The sequence below is a fragment of the Colobus angolensis genome, unplaced genomic scaffold, assembly GCF_000951035.1.
Source record: "Colobus angolensis palliatus isolate OR3802 unplaced genomic scaffold, Cang.pa_1.0 Scaffold40, whole genome shotgun sequence".
NCBI classification, from domain to species: Eukaryota; Metazoa; Chordata; class Mammalia; order Primates; family Cercopithecidae; genus Colobus; species Colobus angolensis.
The window spans coordinates 937003-947318 of NW_012117377.1; the positions used below are offsets into that span (position 1 = coordinate 937003).

The 10316-nt window shown below is 37.5% G+C and overlaps 1 pseudogene across 1 annotated transcript; it reads right to left on the reverse strand.

Moving 5' to 3' along the window:
- Nucleotides 1–762: 762 nt before the first annotated feature.
- Nucleotides 763–1396, reverse strand: LOC105521471 (annotated as a pseudogene). Its single transcript, XR_001003274.1, has one exon. The product of XR_001003274.1 is annotated as an interferon-induced transmembrane protein 1 pseudogene (transcript).
- Nucleotides 1397–10316: the final 8920 nt, after the last annotated feature.

The following is a 10316-nucleotide window of genomic DNA, read 5'->3' on the forward strand; positions in this document are numbered from 1 at the left end:
AACACAAGCACTTTCCAATTTTTTGGTATATCGTTCTAGAGTTTTTCTTTGGACATTTAAATACTTATATATGTACATGTATTTTTACAAAAATGAGATACCATTATACATAGCCACACACACATACATACATGTCAAGACTCTATTTTTCAGTTAAACTTAATGTAGCATTTACTGATTTCAGTAATTCTAGATATAGCACCCATTTTTATAACTGCAACATGTTAACATTGCAAAATTTGGATGGTTGACTCAGATTTAAATATAATTCCTTATTAATAAACATTTAGTTTATTTCCAGTTTTTTATTGTGATAAGACAGTATGTCAGAAGCATCACTTTAGATGCATCCCTCCCACAAATTATTTTCTTAATGTAAATTTCAGCTTGAACAGTATTCAGTTTTTACGGAAAATTTTTACCAATTGACATTCCTACCAATAGCAGGTTATGAGGTATGCTTCATCACACTCTCACAAGCAATTAATGCTAATATTAATTCTTTTGGGTATTCTGACAACAAGTACACAAACACATTTTATAAATAGAGATAATATATTCACAAATATATCATTTAATCTGTATGTATTTGACTATTGATGCAGCATATGTTAGCCTGTTTGGGTTTTGAGCTTTGGTATGCTTCCTCTTGTCAATTGCCTGTTCGTTTCCTTCCTCTAATAGTTCACAATGAGTTCTTATAGTAGTCATTCATTTCTTTTTTTTTTCTTTTTTTTTTTTCCTCAAGCACATGCACTTTATTGAATGTCATTGTGGACAGGTGTGTGGGGATAAAATGCTGTATCTAGGGGCAGGACCAAGGGAGCAGGACCAACAGCCCCAGCGTGAGGGCCAGCATTGCAAAGTGGAGTACCAGGGTCGCAGGCTATGGGCAGCTACTAGTAACCCTGTTTTTCCTGTATGATCTGTAACATAATGTGGTAGATCATCACAGAACCAAACACCAGTAACAGGATGAATCCAATGGTCATGAGGATGCCCACAATCAGGGCCGAGATGTACAGGCACTTGGCGGTGGAGGCATAGGCCTGGGCCCCAGTCACGTTGCCAACCATCTTCCTGTCCCTAGACTTCATGAAGTAGGTGAATGCTATGAAGCCCAGGCAGCACCAGTTCAAGAAGATGGTGTTGAACAGGGACCAGACGACATGGTCGGGCACGGAGGTCTTGCTGTGGATGTTGATCACAGTGGACCTTGGGAGGATGGTGCTAAGGGGTGCCCCCAGCACAGTGACCTTGTGCTCCTCCTTGTGCATTTTCTGTCTTTGGGGAAGGAAGTGTTGAGTGAAGGTTTGAGAAGTGTGGTTTTCGGCATGGAGGGAAGGGCAGTGGCAGTGTCTGGATGCTGGGATGGTGCTCAGTGAGCCCTGCCTTCCCCTGTTGCTTCCAGTAGTCATTCATTTCAAAGGCAAATAGTACTGAGGGAGGTTCTACAAGAGTCTTCAGAAGCTGCAGATACAGTGGTAAGCATGAAACATGGCTCTGCCCGCTAGAGCATAGAGTCTAGCAAAAAAGATGGTCACTAACAATTACAGCCACAATGAAGGTTGGAAAATAATTCTCTGGCACAGAAAATGTACTGCAAGAGAGGTCAGAGAATGGGGCCATCAGGGAAGACCACCTGAGGAAGTAAGACAAGTTGAGATCGAAGAGTAAGTGAAAGTCAATGAGGTGAAGAAGGACACAAGAATATTTCATGGAGACAAAAAAAGACATAAAAACACAGGGAAGTCCGGGCGCGGTGACTCATACCTGTAATCCCAGCACTTTGGGAGGCCGAGGTGGGCGGATCACGAGATCAGGAGATGGAGACCATCCCGGCTAACACAGTGAAACACAGTCTCTACTAAAACTTCAAAATATTAGCCAGGCATGGTGGTGGGCGCCTGCAGTCCCAGCTACTCGGGAGGCTGAGGCAGGAGAATGGTGTGAACCCAGAATATGGAGCTTGCAGTGAGCCAAGATCGCACCACTACGCTCCAGCCTGGGCAACAGAGCGAGACTCCATCTAAAAAAAAAGAAAAAAAAGCCATAGGGAAAAAATGTATTATGTTTGAATATATTAACCCTTTGTCAACCATATATATGCATATATATATCCAATATATAAAACATTTTTAGATTATTCTTTGGTTTGAGCCATTTTGCCAAATGCAAGTATCAAAATTTTATTGTCAAATATGTAAATCTTTTCTCTTACGATTTTAGGTTTGGGTGTATGCCTAGATAAGGTTATGTTCACATTCACTTATATTTTCTTCTAGTATTTTTTCTTCTTCTTTTTTCTCTTAACTCTCAGACCATCACACAGAACTTCCTGTGCTTTTCTCATTTTATTTTTTCTCTTTCATATTTTTACAGTCTGGAATATATCTGGTTGTAGAGTATAAAATGGGTATCATTTTATTTCAGAGAATTTATGTCCTTTTTTTCTTGAAAGCTTACATTATCTAGTAGGTTCCCCTACTTTGCCACAGAATTTCTTAAAGCAAATATATATCCCCCACCACACACTGGTTCAAATCTTCACAGAAATGACAGAGCTTCCAAACATCACCAACATCTCCTGCTCTCTGGCCCAACACATCCTTTCTCCAGGGTTCTCTTTGACCTTCACTCCTGATTTTCACCTCAATTTTTCTTTTAAAAATTCTTACATATTACTCTGTCCATGATGCTACCCCCAAATTAAGTAAATTTGTTTGGTATTCTTTATTAACCCACCAACCAAAAAAGAGACACTAATATCCATTAATATGAAAATGAAATATAAATAAGAAATACATTTTACCTTCTTTGGAAGTACGTCATTCAATGAAAGTTTTCACTAATTTTTTTAAATATATTTTTTTCTAAACTAACTAAGAGTAAAGGAATTCACTCTAAAAGTAACTGGTACTTAGATTGCATGACATTGGCACAATAAAATGCAATGAAATAATTTAGACAGTGCTCTTCACCAAAATAAGCCAATTCGTATAGCCAAATTCTTGCAAAGAGGATTAACCTGTCCCTGAAGCAGCAGTACTTACTGGATGTTGAGAAACACAAAATACCTGTGCTTGTAGCAGTGTGAAACCTGGCCTATGGTCCCAAAATATTACCAGAAATATAAAATCAATAATATACACATCATTAAATACATTCCATATTTTAGAGGCTATTCACTAAAGCTGCTTAGAACCTTCTGAATTACTAATTAAAATACATAACTAAAAGTATTATTTTCTTACTACAGCAATAAAAATGCAGGCATTTTTTTTTTTTCTCACTGAATATTCTTTTGTGATTTTAAAGACATGACATGTGAACTCTGAAACTGCCAGAGAGATAGCACTGGCTCTTGTATTTAAAACTCCTTTTATTTAAAACCTATGTTCAACCTTTTCCTGAATGATTATTGCCTATGGTCAGTAAAAAGATGGTGGTCTAGAGTCTAAGCTCATTAACACTTTGCCTGATTTGGCAAACATTATTCTTTTTTAAGTAAGGTCTACATCCTGATTGAGTTAGTGATATTGCTGGGGTGAGAGTAGCAGGATTACTGTTAGGAAAGAAAAAAATGATACATTTTTCACCCTCATTTGAAGGTCAGTTGTTCATACTGACCCAGTGAGTTCTCCATCTTGCAGCAATGATCAGCAAACAGCAGCAACAATAAAAGTCTACCTCTAAGCCTGGGAGAGGACCAAGGAAGGCAAAGACAGTGTCAGCACTAGCACACTGGTGAAGATAAGGAGGAGTGGCAAATGCCCTGGCCAAGTGGGTCAGTCCAGGAAAAGAACAACAAGTTGGTCAAAATGCAGAGCCAATAACTGTCTAGTCTCTTCATAGAGTGTGTTCCTGTCCATGCCCTAGTTTGGCCTGAGCCTTTTGCTTTCTGGTATGAACATTTGGGAAGGGAAGGACTTGGAACCCAGAAGACAAGAGCTTGCTAACACAGAGCCGGGCTCCTGTAGAGGACAACATTCTGCTTCCTAAGAACAAGGTGTTGCAGTGGGTGTCTAAGAACAATGTCTCCCTAAAAGATTATCTCCCTGTTATCATTGATCTTTATCTTCCTGAAGCATACATGCTTTCCATTTTAAGTTAAGACACGGGATTTGCCAAGATTGTAAACCACACTGAGAGTCAATTTTGGAGTTTGGCAAATCATGTATACACACCTGATCTAGTATTAATATCTAGTAGTCAACTTTTTATTCTATTGTCTAGCAGCTGTGTCAAGAGGGGAATGAGAAAAATCTAGAGAGTAATTAGTTTATAGAGGGAAGGAATAAGGAGCCATTTTCTATTGTTGAGATATTAAAAGTACATACAGTGAGGTTATCTTGGAAGACAGTAACACTCCAAATTGTTAAAATCTGGTGCTTATCTCCTAACGATGTGCATTATATCCTTAATTCTGAATTGCTGATCAATCCAGTACAAGCCAGTTCACAGCATGTCCGTCCAGCGGCCTATGTCCAAACCTTGTTGTCTAGTACAAACAACATGTAGTTGTTACTATGTGGTAGATTGTCCTACTACACAGCCCCTGATGTCAGTCTGGCTATGGAAGGAAACACTTGACAGGAGACTGAACAAATGCAAACCCTAATGTACAAGATGCTCTCCACCTGTCAAATTCCCAAGAACACCCTCAATGCTCACTCTCTGAATACACAGTGGAGATAACCATTTTCTACTAGAAACCATTTCAGGGCCACCAACAATATTATTGATATTTTCCTTGATACTAAAAGGAAAAACAAAGAACTATCTGGATGTATTCCGAAGATACTACATTTCAAGAAGAAGCCTCTGACTTGAGTTGCAATAGCAAAAGATGCTTCCCCAACCATTCCCACACCACCTCTCCAAGGGCAGCAGAACCATTTTTAGGAAATGACAATTGACATTCAGAACTTTTCACAGCACAGAACACATAATGCTTATGATGATGGCTGTCATCAGGAAAGGATCAGAAACTCTGAATGACTGCCAAGATATTCTCAATAAAACTGGTAAACGTCCCATGGACATAATGGCAACAAGCAGGGTGGAGGTGGTTAGGGGATTCATCACATTGTGTAAGGAATGTCAGGATGACAAGGCCTTTACCACCCCATGGTCACCACTGACAACTTTCCAGGGAGATCTTTTGAATGCCTGTGTTATTGAGCTCATTAATGAATTTGAAAGGAGGTTAATTTTAATCAAGAATATAATTGAGAAGGGGAAAGTCAAGCCCTAATAACCCACCCACTTTCAGTAGAAGAATAAGCGCAAAACCACAGTGCTGACGGAGTGAGGGTGCTCAACCTAGCCCAGGCCACAGGCCAACCCGGCTTCTTATTCCTAATCAAGTGCTGGCAAGGATGCAATTTTGACCTTGTGCTGACAAATACTCCATGTTTCCCATCCCACACCTGGGAAAATCACAGCAGAATCCAAACCTAACTGTGAAACTGACTTCTGATAGAAAAACAGGCTCCTTTATAGGAATAGCCACGGACAACCTCTTCATACCGAACCTCCACGCTGATGCCTTCTGATTACTGAGGATTCTCTGCAATACCCGCGCCGCTGCTTCCACCTGAGGCCATGCCCTCAACCTCTACCTGCCTCCACCTCTGGCTTCCAGGATCTGACTACCAACGTTGGGCTTCTCTTCTGAAAACAGATTGGAGATTTGAGTCGGCCATAGTCACTATGTACACTCCAAGAACAGCTGACATATCTCCTGAGGCTCTGATCTGAGCTGCTTTCACCTGAGGTCACAAGAGACTCACCTCTGCTTTCTGCTTTCAGGAGAATCACATTTGAAGTACAGAGAGTGACACATGCAGGAAACAGACAGAGCTGACCGGTTTCGTGTGACCTGTCCAAATCTTCTTTGCTAGGTGTCACAACCCAGTTCACACTTCAAGTCTTGATAAAAGGAAGTAGGAACTTCAGCAACAGCAGTGCCCATGCCTGCATCTTTCTACCTGAACTCGTACAATCTCATAGATCCTTCCTTTACATACACAGAGCGTGTTTAGTTCACTGCTTTTTATCTTACAACATATAAGAAGGGATATTAAAAGCAAAAACTTGAAGAATGAGTGGTAGATACTGAGGGAAGAAGAAACTCTTAGTTGCCAGACGCCCAATAGCCACCCACAGTAAGAGAAATGAAGACATAACAATGGATAGAGAAAAAGGAAACAAACAACAACAACAACCAAAAAAAAAAAACGCTCAAAATTCTATCACTGCTTAGTATCATGATGGCTGTTTCTAATGTCTTCATATAAAAAAAATTAAGCTGGTTCTGTATATTCTGTGTAAGAAAGTGTCAGGCTTTTAAAATGTTTCAATGCTTTTCTGGACAAAGAGGGATAAGGTAGAAAGAAGAAAATAATAACTACCAGAATATAAGCAAAAGGGATTAGAACTAGGATGTTAAACAAATTTCATTTCATTTTCAAATTCTGTTTCATGCTTATGGACGTCTTGGAGCACTCTCCTGCTAAGGAGTATGGGGCTATATCCAGAAGAAAGATGGCTGGGACTGATTAGTGATGTTTTCCATGGCTTTGGAGGTAGGGAAAGGGGGTGAAGTATAGAATGGAGGACTAGGAGGTGAACTTGGGTCCTGTACTTTCCATGCCTAGATAAATAAAGTGGTGCTGCAGATAAAGGTAACGGAGAGATGCTACTGGCATTTACAAAACATACACAGTTCACTCTTAAAACTTTTTTTTTTTTTTGAGATAGAGTTTTGCTGTGTTGCCCAGGCTGGAGTGCAGTGGCATAATCATGGCTCACTGTTACCTCAAACTCTTAGACTCAAGCAATCTTCCACCTCAGCCTCCCAAGTAGCTCTGGACTATAGGTGCACACCACCACACAATGAAGTAGCTGGGATTACAGGTGCACACCATCACACAAACCCCCCCTTTTTTTTTTTTTTCTTTTTTGGAGAGATGGAATCTCCCTATGTTCCCCAGGCTGGTTTTGAACTCTTGGCATCAAGAGATCCTATTGCCTTGGCCTCCCAAGGTGCTAGGATTACAGGCGTGAGTCACTGTGCCAGGGCCTGAAACTTTTAAAATATTACTAAATAAAGACATGTCCACTGCTTTCATAGCTTAAGATATATAGCTACTTAGAATTTTAGTTGAATTCACAAAAATTAGGCAGTATAAAATGGCAGGAGTCATTTAGCAAGCTTCTAGTTAGAATATTTGATGATGGTGTGGTGCATGGTAAACATTCCCATGTGTATTTTATTTCGGAGACTGAGTGATTTCTTTTAATGAACTATCTACTATGTCATTCAAGTTGGTGTTTAGAGAAAGACTTGATAAGAGTCCTGGTTCCTGAGAACATCTCCTGCTGTGGGCCATTAATTAACTTTGTATAAGTCATAATATTTCTTTGCTTCAATTTCAATAAACAATGAGTTCCATTAGCTAGAAAATCTATAAAATCATTGTTAAGTCTAGGGAAATTTATATTCTATAACAAATGTAAAATTCTCATGAAAGTAATGACATGAACACATTGATCATCTATAATACTTTCTAACACTTTAATTTACTATCCATATGTTCAGATTACAATCTTTTTAGGGAAAACAGAAACACAGACTGTTAGCATGTGAAAGAGATCCATGACCCTCCTTGGTCAGCAAAAACAACCATTGCAAATGAACATTTCTTCATGATTTATTTGCATTAGCAAAGCTGTCAGGACATTTAAAACATTCCTGAATTGAGTTAGTAAATAAAAGAAAGTCTGATTTTGACACAAAGTCATAAAATGATACCATTTAAGGATAATTATTTGACGTTCTTTACTATTCAATGCCTGTATCCTGTCTCAGGGCAGGTATACTTCCAGCACATTCTTGTCATGAGGAAAGTCAGACAAGCTCTACTGGGCTTTGTTGCTTCAAAGTCTTATTTTTTATCGTGCATTCAAAACAAAAAAGAAGAGGTACAATCAACTGATTTTCTCAGTGTATTTGCCAGTAGGTTCATGATGCAATTTAGGCAAATTAGTGAATCCGGCTATGCAAACATCAAAGCTTTTGGTCATTTGTCCGTATACTGGCATAACACATTGAACATAGTAATCAGGGAAACTCATTTTAATGAACAAGATTACAAATAATTGATTTAAACCATTAAGAGTAAAAACACCATTAGATTTCATTTATAATGCATCCTTCACAGCCTATCATTCACCTATGAAGTCCTAAACCATATTGCTTTGTATGCAAAAATGTCCTAGCTTATGGCAAAACTTCAGTTATGCTTCTTTCCACATGATAAGCTGAAATCATATTATCAAAGTTTCCAAAAATTTCACCATTATATTAATTATTGGAGCAAAAACATCAAGGAAACCAGATAATAACAATAGCAACAACAATAAAAACCCACAAGCAAAACAAAAAGACAGTATCATTACATTTGGTGGTTGTGATCATGGGGAGTAATGGGTAACAGTGCTATTGAGTTTTCACCAAATTTTTGTTTACTATTGTTTAATTAGAGGGACTTACAATATCTGAGTAGTCTACATTTAAATAATGTTGGAAATCACCAATCTTAGCCCATTGAAATCATAGTAAATATTGCACAATTGCTTTGTGTAGTTTTCCAACTGAGCTTTATTTCTATCTTTTTATTTTACAAACGTAATAAAGAGCACTCAAAAATACACACATGTACATACTATAGGTGAAGATAATTTAGTCCACACACGTTGTAGGAGAAGATATTTTAGTTTCAGTAGAGGCACTGCTTATTCTGCAAATCCTTCATTGACTTTTGAGACTGAGTTAGACCCTTTATGTTCCCATTGTACATCACAATGATACATTCAGAATCACACAATGATACACCTACCACAGTGTCAAAGACTTCCTAAGTGCCTGTCTACCCAATTTTGACCATGAATCTTCTCACGTGTATATCACCTGATACAGTTCATAGCGTATTGGATCTGTTCAGTAAATACTTACGTGAACGAATGACATTATGGTGGGGGAAAAGTAGTACAGGGTTGGGCCATCAATTTCCATGCCTTAAAGCCATTCATTCTTTGATCATTGAAATATACACTATTAATAATTGTGAAAAAGAAAGACCATTGGTCTTTGTACATTGTTCAATAACACCTTATATAAGATTTGCATAGTGTTTTCCTCTAAAGCTTAATATCATTTCAAGACAAACATTAGAAATAAATGTTTTAATTTTGTCCTTAACTTTTAAATGTATTATACTTTAATAATTGGATCAGCCTTTAAATTCATGATTTTAAATCTTGACAAAGTTGAACTGTTACTGAAGGTGGGAGACAAAGTTTAACTAAAACTTAAAAGGTACGTTATGAGAATTTTTAAATGTGAGCAGTTCGGTGACTAAGAAAATCTCAAGGAAAAAATGGAGAATGTTTAATATTGTATATGGGATAATAAATATGAATTCAGTAACCTAATGAAATTTCTTAAAAATTAACATCTATATAATTCAAATTAACTATATAATCTGATAATTTATAGAATTTTTAAAGAATCATTCATAAAGTGATTCCACTGAGTTAACATCTATACAAGTACATTTCCATTCATTGATGTAGGACATAAAAAGGAGTCTGACCAGGTGCTGAAGGAGGAAAGGTTATTTTAATTAAAATGACTATAGTTTAGATCATTAAAGGAAATGTAATTTTGAATAGCTTGGAATTATTCCATACCATTTAAAAATATCTGGAAAATACGTGAGACATGTATACAACTTTTCTTATATGCTTAAATATCTGCCTTTTGTGAGAATATTGAAATTTCTACCTTAAAATAATATAAATGTGGAGAAAGGTCTAGTTTCAAACTGCTTTCTTCAAATATACAGAAAGAGTAGTAATGATGGGTTAGAACAGTTTTGACTTTTGGAATAAAATTTTAGAGTTGGGTGATATGGAATGAGGTCACTTTTCTGTCACTTTTTTTTTTTGACATTCAGAGCTTAACTAAATACTGTATCATTTTTGTGACTGATGACTCCCCAAAGGGCTTACTCACCCATCCACTGTGAGACCACTGCAGGGATTGCATTTGGAAAACAGGATGACAGTCAGGCAAAGGAGGGAAATTTCAGTTCGTAAAGCACTTGCATAATTTTTGTTCTTATCATTTCTTTCTTTTTATTTGTTTATTTTATTTCCCTTTGACACATTAAATGTCCTGTACTTTAAGTTGCTTATCACTTTCATGAACTGGTTCATGTACTATTTACTGTAGCTACTCCACTTTT